This window comes from Schistocerca gregaria, chromosome 1 (assembly GCF_023897955.1).
Source record: "Schistocerca gregaria isolate iqSchGreg1 chromosome 1, iqSchGreg1.2, whole genome shotgun sequence".
NCBI lineage: Eukaryota > Metazoa > Arthropoda > Insecta > Orthoptera > Acrididae > Schistocerca > Schistocerca gregaria.
Genome location: NC_064920.1, coordinates 113,759,192 through 113,772,923, shown reverse-complemented (window position 1 = coordinate 113,772,923; position 13,732 = coordinate 113,759,192). Strand labels below are relative to the sequence as shown.

Sequence of the window (13,732 nt, the reverse complement as noted above, 5' to 3'; positions counted from 1 at the left end):
GAAAAAACTGTTGATGTCATCGTTCCCTAGGCTTACGCACTATTTAATCTAACTTAAACTAACTTACGCTAAGGACGACGTACACACGCATGCCGGAGGGAGGACTCGAACCTACGACAGGTGATCGCACCGAGATATTCTGCGCGATCTATTCTTCAGTTTCTGCCACTCTACAGGCAAGACAACACTCCCCGATCATTTTATACTGGCGGGTCCGCTTCTTGTGACATTTAGTGGTTCAGTTCCACAGCACATAGGGATGTCTGGATACTTTTGATCAGACAGTGTTTCTCTAAATCTACATTTACATACAGAGTCCACAAGCCACTTTGCGGCGCGTGGCGAAAGGTACCCTGTACCACTACCACTCATTTTCTTTCCTGCTCCACTCGCAAATAGAGCGAGGGAAAAACGATTGTCTGTATGCCTCGTATGAGCCCTAATTTCTCGTATCTTATCTTCGTGGTCCTTACACAGAATAGATGTTGCCGGCAGTAGCATCGCGTCAGCCGGTTCTCAAAATTTTTCTCTCGATAGTATTCCAGGGAAAAAGCGCCGCCTTCCCTCCATGGATTCCCAATTGAGTTCCCGAAGTATCTCCATAACAATTGCGTTATGTTCAACCTACCGGTAACTAATCTAACTTCTGAATTGCCTCGATGTCTCCCTCTAATCAGACCTGATACAAATCCCAAACACTCGAGCAGCACTCAAGAACAGGTCTCACTAAGGTCCTATATGCCATCACCATCACAGGTGAACCACACCATCGCAGAATTCTCCAAATAAACCGAAGTGAACGTCACTTTGGCAAGCAGGATACTACTAATGCTGTGTCTGAACATTGCGCGTTTGTTTTCCTTAGTCATACGGATTATCTTGCATTTTTCTACATTTAGAGCTAGCTGCCATTCATCACATCAACTAGAGATTTAGTCCAAGTCATCTTGTATCCTCCTACAGTAACCCAACTTCTACACCTCCCGTATACCACAGAATCATCAGCAAAGAACCGCAGATTCCTGCCCAGACTGTCGGTGCGATCATTTTTGTACGACCGTGAGTCAAATGAAAACCTTAAATATTTTTTAAAAATATTATTTATTGTGCAGAAGTGCTACAAAGTTGTATCACTTTTCAATATAATCTCCACCACGCTCAATGAAAGTCCTCCAGCGATTACAAAGTGCATAAATTCTGTTAGAAAAAATTCTTTTGGTCGTCCGCGCAACCACTCATGCACCGCGTGGCGTACCTCTTCATCAGAACGGAACTTCTTTCCTCCCACTGCGTCTTTGAGTGGACCAAACATATGGAAATCACTTGGGGCAAGGTATGGTGAGTATGGCGGGTGAGGAAGACACTAAAAATGCAGGTCTGTGATTGTTGCAACTGTTGTACGGGCAGTGTGGGGCCTTGCATTGTCATGTTGCAAAATGCCACCTGCTGACAGCAATTCCTGTGCTTTGATTTGATTGCAGGCCGCAGGTGATTTTTTAGGAGATCTGTGTATGATGCACTGGTGGCAGTGGTCCCTCTAGGCATGTAATGCTCCAAAATGACGTCTTTTTCGTCACAAAAGAGAGTCAGCTTAACCTTCCCTGCTGATGGTTCTGTTCAAAATTTCTTTGGTTTTGGTGATGAGGAATGGCGCCATTCCTTGCTCGCTGTCTTCGTTTCCAGTTGGTGGAAGTGAACCCAGTTTTCGTCCCCAATAACGATTCTTGCAAGGAAGCCATCACCTTCTCGTTCAAAGCGCCGGAGAAGTTCTGCACAAGCATCAACACGTCGTACTCTCATTTCTGGGGTCAGCTGCCGTGGCACCCATCTTGCAGACACTTTGTGAAACTGGAGTACATCATGCACAATGTGGTGTGGTCACCTATGACTAATCTGTAAACATGCTGCAATATCATTCAGTGTCACTCGGAGGGTTTTCCTTCATAATGGCTTCAACTGCTGCCATGTTCTGTGGAGTCACAGCTCATGGTGCCTGACCTGGACGGGGAGCATCTTCCACTGAAGTCACACCATTTGCGAACTTCCTACTCCATTCGTAGCCTTGTTGCTGTGACAAACATGCATCGCCGTACTGAACCTTCATTCGTCGATGAATTTCAATAGGTTTCACCCCTTCACAACGCAAAACCCGAATAACAGAACGCTGTTCTTCCCTGGTGCAAGTAGCAAGTGAGGGGGCCATCTTTGGTGCATTTACACTATGCTGCCACCTACAGGCCCATTCTGCACGCTGTTTGTAGCACGCTTACCAGCTTGCAGGATAACTGCGCAAATTTCGATTTGTGATTACAAATTTAAGGTTTTCATTTGACTAACCCTCGCAGATAGAAGATAATACCGGTGCTATCACACTTCCCACGGGGGACTCCTGAAGATGCCCTAGTCTCGAACACTCGCAGTCGAGGACAAGAAGTCTTCGACTCACTCTGACCTATTCCATATGCTCGCACCTTCGTCAACAGTCTGCTGTGGTGCGCCGTGTCAAATACTTTCCGGAAATCTAGAAATATGGAATCAGAGAAATTCTTTTGTAAGCGGTATTTTAGTAGCTTAGTCTTAGACAGATTCATATTGTATTTAGCTGAAGGAAACTGCACCTTTTCGGATGGTCTGAAAGGCTCACACATGAGAGTTGTGAAGAATTACAGCCGTCATCGTGAGCCGGTACCTACTCGAACATGATGAGGTGTAGCGAAACAACAAGAGCTGCAGGCTGATTTTGGAGGCCGGACGGGTCGGACTCAAGCGAGACGTGCTATCGTGGCCACGCCCGCATGCGCTCACGCGCCTGTCGGTATTTACAAAGGCGCCGCTAGAGTTACGGGCCCACACACCTGTCAAACGGCTGGGGGGAGACAAGATTCCATATAGAACCGCCGACAGTAAATGTCCCCCTCATGCAAATGAGCCGCTTAAAATAGTGCTTCTTCGCCTTAAAAGTCCGCAGTATTCCCAGCAAGCAGTTTGCGCCTTGTGAGGAAGAAGGCCGATGTGGTGGGCGCGACCGACTCACCGGCTATTCGCTTGAGTGACCGCGGGCGGCCGCTTCTAACTGGAAGCCCGTGTGGAGTGCTGAGGCGCCATGCTTTTAGCGGCGAGGGGTTATCTCGCAGGTCTGCCCAGGAAGTCGCCGCCGCCGCAGACCCACACCTGTTGCGAAAACTCACACTGCACGCTGTGCGCAGGCGCGCCCGCTTGTCGCAAATACGCGGTAAATACTATGGCTGCGAGCGTTTGCAACGGCGGTCTCGACCGGAAGCTACAGGTGTCAGTAGGCGTCTGCCCTCGACGGCGAATTTTTCCTCCCGGTTCCGTAAGGCTTCCTCCGGAAACATCGGTAATGCTAAGTCCAACTCGCGTTCTTCACACCATCAGTGGTATTGACAGTGGGCAACGGGTTAATTCAGTCTTTCCAGACAACTGAAAATCTTTTGATTCGGCACATCTGACTTCTCTAGAAAATACTCAGGTGTGCTAAACTTAAGAATGAAAATAGGTTTCACTCGATATAAAGTGCCAAGTAACACAGCTCGGTGAAACGTGGACCACATAAAAAGAACAGCTACAGTGTAGTACAGAAGGTAGTTAAAAACTGCTCAATGAGACGAACAGAAATGATATTTGCATGTATATCTACATGGATACCCTGCAAATCACACTAAAGTGCCTGGCAGAGGCTTCATCGAACCACTTTCGCAATAATTCTCTATTATTCCACTCGCGAACTGCGTGCGTGGAAAACGAACACGTACATCTATGTGTACGAAGTCTGATTTCCCTTATTTTACCATGGTGATAGTTTCTCCTTATGTGTCAACAAAATGTTTTCGCATTTGGAGGACATAGTTTGTCACTGAAATTTCGTGAGAAGATTCCACCACAACGAAAAACGCCTTTGTTTCAATGGTGTACATCCCAAAACTTGTATCATTTCAGTGACACTCTCTCCCCTATTTCGCGATATTACAAAACGTGCTGCTCTTCTTTGAACTTTTTCGATGTACTCCGTTAATCCTATCTGGCAAGGATATTCAAACAACATTTCATTCGATTGTCTTCTTTGCACCTGCTTTGCACAGGAAATATCAGTACAACAGAGCTGACGTCTGCGGTGCAAGCTGTGTGCCTTGTTCGGAAACAAATTTGTTCCGTTCACTCGCGCCACTTGTTGTTTATAAACTATTGTCCACTTTAGTCTTCCCCCTAATTTTTGCATTGAGTACTGCTAGGCGCTGTTTCTGGTCTGCTTTTTTGGCAGAACTGGTTGTTCGCCAATAGTGATACAAAGCAATGTGAACAGGTTTACTGACGAAGAGGAGGCCGATGCTGGCGCAATGGAATAGCGACAACCCGCGCGTACTGGCCGCCCAGTTTGAGGCGCCACGTTACGGATAGCGCGGCCCCTCCCCCCGGAGGTTCGAGTCCTCTCTCGGGCATGTGTGTCTGTGTGGCTCTTAGCATAAATTAGTTTAAGTAGTGTGTAAGTCTAAGGAAGTCACGAACAGTTGAACAGTTGAATAGCGACACAACGATCTATGCTGAACTGTTCCCGAAATGACGGAAACCACATCACGCTACTTTTGTTTCACCTGACGATGGTTGCATCACTCTGTCTTTTGCATTGTAAGTTTCCATCTTTATAAAAAAAACAGGCTTCTTCACTGTTGAGGAATTTTCACAGAAAGGAAAGTAACTGTGGTAAGAAACCGATTAAATCATAATTACGTTATGAAATGATACACGGCCGGCCACGGGTCCCTTGTACCAAAGTACAAAGAAAGTGTATCCTCGAACAGCTTTCGAAATTTTAGCGATGGAGTCGAGGACCACCTTGCGAGACCAGGCTTACGACTGGTTCGAAATTTTCCTTGTAGGCAAGAGGCAGCCCTTATCCTGCATGGAAAGCCATCTTACAGTAGCTGAAGTACTACTAACGGCAGAGTAATATCTGTTGTGCCCCAGGGGACTGCACCGGCCGGAGTGGCCGAACAGTTCTAGGCGCTACAGTCTGGAACCGTGATACCGCTACGGTCGCAGGTGCGAATCCTGCCTCGAGCATGGATGTGTGTGATGTCCTTAGGTTAGTTAGGTTTAAGTAATTATAAGTTCTAGGGGACTGATGACCTCAGAAGTTAAGTCCCATAGTGCTCAGAGCCATTTGAACCATTTTGAACCAGGGTACTGCAATGACACCGTTGCTGTTCATGTTATACTTAGTTATTAGTTGTAATCGCAAGCTTTTAGCAGATGACCCAATTACCTACGGGGAAATTTCATACGGTAAAAATTTATAATAATATCCAGTCATATCTAAAAAAAAAATTAACCTTATGCGAAGACTGGCAACTTGCTCTTGATATAGTTAACTGCAAAGCTGTGCCTGAATGTAAATGTTAGGCACCTTTTGACTACCGGACTCGTTTGGGGAAAAAAGTCGAGGTTCATTGATAGGATAGCGGGAAACTGCAGTTTGTCTACAAAATACATTGTACACAAACTACTTCTACAGTAATGGTCAGATATATCAGATCGGGGTAAGTAGAGAGGTGGAGCGTATACAATGAAGGGGAGTGCGAATGGTCATGGTTTGTTTGGTTGTGCAGAGAGAGTAAGAGAAATATAAAAAAAAAATCTTAACTCACGGACACTTAAAGAAAGACGCCGTACATCTCATCACAGCCCGCGTAGAAAACTAAAAGAGCCACCTTTCAGAGCAGAGATCACCAATTTCATAGCCGCCACCGTATCTGTCAGGCAGGGCTAGCGCAGATAAAATCAGGCACAAAACAGCTCGCTCAGAGGATCACAAACACTCATTCTTCCGGCGCTCAATCAATGAATGAAACGAGCGGTAAGCTTACTGTGTGGCAGAATAGAAAGTACACTCCGCCACATACTTCACAGTGATCTGCAGAGTACAGATGTAGATGTAGATATGTGAGAACCGACTGCTGTTTATCGGAAGTCCTTGACTGGAAAAAGTTGTCACATGCAGACAGTTAGTTGATTTTAGTTTGCTTCTACTGTATGAGTTACTGAACATAAGTACGCTGTTAAATCCGTGGCCAGGTGTCTGGTTTTCTGACTCCGCGACAGTTCAGAGATGAGATTTAGGTTTTCCTAACTCTCTTCATGCGAGTACTGAGATACTTCCTTGGAAAACTACACGCTCCGTTTCCTGCATCATTTTTATACAAGCTGAAATTATGCTCTGTTTCTAATGTCTTTATTGTCCACGGTATTTCAGACCCTTATCTTGTTTTCCCAGTTTTTCTAATAATTCAGTGACACCCTGACCGCAAACAATGTTCAGGTGTTTAATAAAGTCTAATTCTGAATTTCATACACGAGTTTCTGCGTGTAGTCGCAATATCTCGGCACGCAGTGAACCCAAGCGTAACAAAATTTGTTTATTTTTAGGGCTATGTTTATCAAGAAATCCAAACGAATGGAATGGGTCCGTCGTGTTCCTATAAGCGCCCAGACGCCACATTTACACCAGAGTTCCCCGATTCGCACTATTTTGCAAAAGTAGAAGGTCAATGAAGATTATTATGCCTCCTTTGCGTAGTCTGTCTTCTAATTCGAGATTTTACCCACACGCTTCATCTTTAAATGTGGACATGTTAGGTTAGGCATAAACGTGACAGCCACAACTATTAGCTGAAATATACAATAAGGACAGAAACTGACGCAATGAATTAAAATTTGTGCCACGGCGGGTTCTTGAACCAAGGCTTCCTGATTATTAGGGAGATGTGCTAACCACAACACCACCACAGCACTGTGAGTCCAAGTCAAGGCCATGGCACAAATTTTAATCCATTGCTTCAGCTTGTATCCTTATAGAAGATTAAGTTGAGACTCATACGTCTCCAGGAAAATGTAATTCCATCAGATGAAATATACAAGCAAGGAACTGTAATCAGTCACATTCATTTACTTTCCCACTACGCATTTCCTAGGACTGTAACTACATCATGAGGTGGATATATTTCAATTAACAAGTTAAAGACTACTTCTTTGACCAACCTGTTGGACGCTCTTTCACTCACTATCAGAGATGTAAATAAGCAAAGATTACATCTGATGTTACAAAAGGCATAGTGGAGGGATCTATAGAAGTGATTGATTACAGTTGCTTGTGTACCTTAACTGAACTGGCTGTCTAGTTTCCTCTTATCATGGTCACCGATAACATTACAGGTCGATTATTATCTATACAAACCACATCGTGTTTAGAAACCTTAGGGAAATAACTGTTCTTGGAAAATGCCACACGCTGACAGGCGTAGGGAGTGCTGGTCCTTTCTCCTCGTCACTACCAAATAAGAAACTGAAAGTAAATGCCACTCGAGGAATAGTGAAACTACTTCCGGCGAGTTTTTAGATTACACGCAAAGCGGCTGTGGACAGAGGAAGTGACTTTAGTGACATTCACGTTTCAAACATTGGTACTGTTGAATGATTTAGGACTGTTCTGAACCTCATACGAATTGTGAAATCCAGAACGATTGAAGAAAGGTGGAAACTTCGTTACGTAATTCTGAAGACAGTTGTTTTGAACTGCTTGATTTTTAATTGTATGGTCCATGTAAAAATGGATCACACCTTTAAAAGGACAGAAAACGGCGAAGCTGAAAATAAAGGAAGACTTCTAATTTCGTAAAGAGTACAGAATAAGACGAATTTGACATTCAAGAAAGCGCTACAAGATGTCAGCTGATTTTGACAACTTAATGACAGAGCGCCAAACTCGCCTGCTCTGGATACGGCATGTCTGGATGACATTACCGGTATTAAGTAACTGGTACGATTAGTTCAAAAGACTGAGATTTTGCGGGAAAGTTTTATTCTGAAGCTACACTGAGACCATCCGCTTAGTAATAATCTGGTGCAGCAAGGGAAATCTGCCATTCTTAGTACTTCTCTAGAGAACGGAGTAAACTCTTATAATTCACGCGTAAAACTGTGAGTGTAGCATCATCCAAAATTGCAGATGATAAATAGTTATGTTGTTTTCGCTTCGCTCGTTTCTATTTTAGCTGCTATTCAAGCCCTGTCGACACAGAAAACCTGTTTAGCGGCGCAGACGCAGTTTCACGAAAGGTCTCTGCAAGCCATGACGTCACCATGACCACAATTCTGTTTTGAAGAGACAACTAACGACGTGAGTCAGACACTTTGAAAGAACTGCACCATTGGAAAGGCTTGCACAGAAATACGTTAAGATTTTTCTCTGAGGAGTGGGCTAACAACAAAGTGAGGTGGCGAAGAGGTTAAGAGAAAGGGAACTCGTGCTCATCAGACACCAGCTGCAAATCTCTACCTTTGCGATCTGACTTGCTTTATTGTGGCAATAGTAGGTTAATTCCGTTAGCAGGAAACTACAATCCAATTGTCCCCGAAATGAGCTTCGTAATCGGGCCAAAAAGGATTGAGCTAATAATGGTAACATATTGTCCATACTCTGAATTCATGTTACAATGGCTTGTAAGGGGTTTACTTTGTAGGAGGTGTCCTCTTTTGACGTTTGCTATTAGCTGCTGATAGTTATGATCGGAACGTTGTTTCCTCGTAGCATATTAGTCTGGTAAACCTGGAAGGCGAGCCATATCAAAGAGTTAGAACTGCAGCAGGGATGGTCATAATCCTGTTCTTCGAGTGCGAAACAAATTTAATATTATCCATGATTCTAAGTTGTGAACTAGTCTGCATACGTGGGGCTGTATACATGGTAAGTATAATAAACAACGCACTGAGTTGCAAAAATTCGTAATTTGTTGTGTTGCAGGAAATATCCCGGGCTCTCTGGATCAATCAGCAGCTGCAGTTACATTCTTACGTCAATTCTGTCGCTCTTGTGAGAGGTGACATCGCAGAAATATACGTTCCTATTATCAGAAGGTGATATGTTGAATTTTCGCAAAATCACTAGTCAAAGAAAACGGAAAATATGAAGAAGACTAACATGGAAACACCTGACAACATTTCTTCGATCTCATCTCTCTCAAGAGCTACGTGGCTGCTGTAAGAATCTAATTAAGCCTGCAATGCTTGGAGCTGTATACACATGAAAACGAAAAACACGAATATTTGTGAATGGAGACGTTGGTTATCATTTGTTTCTTTATATCTACCGAACAAGTTGATTGTTTTAACTTAACAGAACCTGTCTGCGCACAAAGTAGAGCGATTTTGTCGGGTCCCTGCTTGTTCTTCAGGTCTTGAAATAAGCAAGTGAGTACACGAGGAATTTAGAAACTGCTTAAGCTACGCAAAGATTGCAGGGGAATGACTTAAACTGTGAAAATGCTTATATAAAGGGTGCGAATACTGTTGCCGGATAATCGAATGGGTAAAACTCGTAGTTTTAACGTAAGGTGTGGCTTTCCATATTGACTGGAGACCTGGAGCTACCTTGTTGGGCTCGTGCGTCTTATTCGGATGTCAAAGGCGTCAAGAATTGCGTTCCTCAACTAATGCTACGAATACTGGTACTATATCAATTTTGAATACTTTTAACAGTGCAGTAGAAAACAGAGATGGATCTACTAACAGTAACATTACTAAATTAAAATGCTATTCTGTAAGGATCTGCTGAAAGTAGCAATGAAAAGTTAAATCCGACTGTTTGAGGGCTCAGTTATTGCATGTGTAAACTCAGTGTTCCTCTACGAAAAAGTGTGAATAACTTCACTTCTAGGAGGCTGCTTAAAAATTGCAGCAGTGTAAGAAGCCTCTGTGAAACGCACAGCCACAAGTGCAGCAGTGCAGTGCACTAATATAAATTGCTGCAATTTATCCTGAAAAGAGAATTTAAACTGGAAAATTCTATTGTCGTGGAAACTGGGCGTTGAATTGCACGCATTACAAAGGTCAAGGAATATAGAAATGATTGAAGTGTCAGTTAACCTGGTATGGTAGTCTGCTACCAATTTAACAACTGCCACAGTGGCTAGGCAGCATTCTGACTTAGCGGCGCTGAGGTTAAGTTTCACGTATACTAGTTTAGCGAATGAGTGGAGCAAATATCCGATCTGTGGTTCTCCTGTACTGAGCAGTATTATCACCGCAATGATTCAGTCATCAGGAGGGTAAAACTAAGCTGTTTCACGACGGTCCCAACCCAGCTCACATTCCGTCCAACGCTATGAGAATTGTGGTGCGCAATGGTAGGAAGAACCGTCATGGAAGAACGTCGTTAGCAAGAGAGAAATTTAGGAACAGCTCGATGTTAAAAAGTTCCGGACGGAGCGGAGTACCAACCTGAAGCGGAGGCAGAGAGCGTCCAGCAGGTATTTCAGCCGCTACACACGCTAAAAGCCATACTCTGTAAGCAGCAAAGCGAAGCGGGTCCTCAGCAGGTGTGGTCACCACGGAAAGCACTGAGCACTTGAGGCACACTGAGCACTGTACAGCATGAGGAGTCCCGCGGGGTCCGGCGCCGAGGGGCGAGCACAAGGTACGAACCTGGGAGCGCTGGGTGCGGCCGCGCTGCCGTCCAGACGTCGAGTGCTGCGGCTGGGGCTGCGACTGCGGAGCACCAAGGCTGGCCGCCTCCAGCCCGGCTCCAGCCGCGGCGCTGGAGCAGGTTTGGCCTTCCCTCCCACCCCCCGCCCCCCGGGGCCGGTGCCTTACGTGCGCCCTCCCCGCCCCCCGCCTCCTCGAGTGCTTTACGTGGCGGGCGACGCCAACACGCGGCGGCCCACGCCGGTGACGCCGCGCCGCCGCCCCGCACACGCCGCTAAAGGAAGCCGAGCCGCCCTTCTCCGGCCGGCCTTCGCCCCTTCCGTGCAGTATGTGCCGGGAATGGCCGCCGCTTCAATGGTGCATTTCTTTTTTGTACGCCTTCGCAGTTGCAGCTGGCGCCTTGCGCACTGCCGAATGCGCTCGATTTGGAGATGCAACCTGTCCACACCCGCACCGAGCGACCTCGCGCATTGCAACACCAGCATATCGTATCATCTGAGGCGTCTACGAGCGGCGAGCATCTGCACCATTATCGGGAATGACAGATGGGAATTAACGAAACTGCCGTCGTACAGGGCATCAAACGAAGCTGACGACTAGATCGAGAATTTTTCGTAGGTTGGAAGCAACACGCTGTTGGATAATATATCATCGACACATACACAAAGAACTTCAACCTTGCTCCAGGGAAGCATATTAGGATCTTTGCTGAACTCGTTGTTTACTAACAACCTGTGAGAATTCTTAACAGTTACACGACACTTTACGCAAATCACGCAATTATCTGCAATGAAGAATTACCTGAAAAAGAAAATAGCTGCGCAAATATCCAGTCAGATCTTGATAAGATTTCGAAGCGGTGCAGACACTGGTAATTTGCTTTAGGTGTTCATAATTGTTCACTTCGCGGAATGGATTAACGTAGTATTCTATTCCTACAATATCAACGAGTCACAATTGGAATCGGTCAATTCATACAAATACCTAGGTGTAAATATTTATAAGGAAGAGAAGTGGAGCGATGGCAGGTGGCAGGCTGCTTATCGTTGCTAGGGTGCTAGAGAAATCCAATCTACAAAGCAGATTGCATGCAAAACACTCGTGCGACCTAACCCAGAATATTGCTCAAGTGTCCGCCGCCTTAGCGGAGTGGTCAGCGCGTCTGACTGCCATACAGTGGGCCCGGTTCGATTCCCGGCCGGATCGGAGATTCTCTCCACTCCGAGATAGAGTATTATGTTGTGCTAATCATCATTTCATCACCACACAAGTCGCCCATTGTGGCGTCAACTGAAAAGCAACTCGACAGCCGAACTTCCACAGGTGGGGAATCCCGGCCATCGATGACATACGATCATTTCATTGCTCAAGTGTGTGGGTCCCGAATCAAGCAGGACAAACAGGAGATGTTGAACGTATATCAAGGGCAGCAGAGCGTCACGGAAATGGTGTAAGAACTATATTTGTAGATGGTCGAGGACAGACGCAAACTGTCCCGTGGAGGCTCTCTTGAAGTTTCAAGAAGCACAATTAAATGAGGAATTTACGAATACATTACAGTCCCCAACGCATTGCTCCCGTGTGGATCGTTAGGACAATATTAGATTAATTACAGTGCGCTCAGGGTATTTAAGCAGTCATTCTTAACACGCTCTATATTTGAATGGAACGGGAAGAATCCAAAATTATTAGTAGTGTGAGAATTACCATCTACCATGCACTTGACACTGGCGTAGCGAGTGTCGATGTCGATTTAGAGGAGTTTATATATATGTGAGAGCTAGTCAGGAATCTGGTCGTCACCAGACTTCTGACTGGTTGGATGCAACCCGCAACGGTTATCTCCCCTACACCAATACCGTCGCTAGCTCCATCAGTCTGTTGTCGCTTGATGCCAATATCAATAGACTGGTTGCAACGTCAGAAGACTGTAGCGAAACGTAAGAAGACTCAGGAGTGGCAGTTGACTTTGTGCGTCGATACATGTAAGTATTTTTTATAAACAGCTGAAGAGATCCATTAGTGCACGTTCACACCACAAACGGTAAACAACCGGAGGCAGTAGGTATCTCACAGTAGCTGCCGACGGTGTAGCCTAGCAACAGGTGTTGGGCTCTGTAGCTTCGACGCACTGCCGCGCCGTTGTGTGGTGTTTCTGGACATGTTTTCCCGAATTCACTTTGCTCCTCAGGACGCACTCAGCAAGGTGGAAGCTTGTCAGTATCGTTTCGTTACTGCTTGCCTAATGTATCCTTTCATAAACGGTTATTTGTAAGTACCTCCAGGGTTTCAGCAGACTTATGAGCAAAGACTACAAGACGTAGAGACAGATGACACACATCTGTGGATGCAGCCCCTCTCCTACTTTCGACTCGTAATAGCCGCAGTGGCGTTGTTGCACTAAAGGACTGACGTGTCAGAAAGCACAGAAAAATCATCCATTCCGTATTGTCGCAACGAATTAGTTCGCGCCTGCAAATAGGTAACCAAATAAACGGATTTCCAAAGGGAGCTGTTGTCGTACCTTGGCGAGCAATTCGTAGAAGAGACTTCAGTGAACTGCACTCACATGCTGACACATGCTGCGTCACAAATAGTGCCCATATTGAGCACCTGAAAGGTGAGCTAAGAATTTGGAGACATGCTCTGTCCACTGCCGTGTGTCTGGTTTCATATGTCTTCTAGGTTTAGCACACTCGTCTTCTGAAACCCTGGCGGTACTAATAAATAGCCCTGTACTCATCTTTCACGATAATTGGTGGAGTTACATTACAAATTGTCAAGTCTTCAGTGGATGTTTAATTTTCAGCCTCAAAGAAACCTACCGAGAAGGAAGACCATCGTGTTCGGCGCATGGCTCTGGTTCATCGTATTGTATCCGCATCAGCAATCTGAGCAGCAGTTGGCACCACAGTGACACAACAAACTGTTGTTACGAATCGGTTACTGCAAGGACAGATGCCCTGTAGCGTGCATTCCACTGACACCAAACCACCACCAGACACTTCAGTGCTCATTGGAGAGCAGTGTGGAGGTCTGTTATGTTTTTCATTAAAGCTGGTTCTGCCTCTGTCCCACTGATGGCTGTGTGATACTTACAAGGACGGCAGCCTGTTTGCGGCGTAGACGCACTGGACCTAAACCTGTAGCCATGGTCTGGGGTACGTTTTCGTATGACCGCAGGGGCACTCCCTTGGTTATCCCACGCACTCTGACTGCAGATTTATACGCCAGTCTG

General features: G+C 45.5%; 1 protein-coding gene across 5 annotated transcripts in view; it reads right to left on the bottom strand.

The window, feature by feature from the left end:
* LOC126334712 (microtubule-associated protein futsch-like) overlaps positions 1–13,732 on the bottom strand; it is an 802,673-nt gene that overhangs the window by 322,080 nt on the left and 466,861 nt on the right. Inside the window, exon 1 of one of the 5 annotated variants that reach the window (XM_049997236.1) lies at positions 10,495–10,622. The exons of 3 other annotated variants lie outside the window; for them this stretch is intronic. The gene's annotated coding sequence lies outside the window, so the exon portion shown is untranslated. Of the gene's footprint in view, positions 1–10,290; positions 10,623–13,732 lie in introns of those variants that run through there. One more of the 5 variants, XM_049997245.1, reaches the window with a different exon arrangement.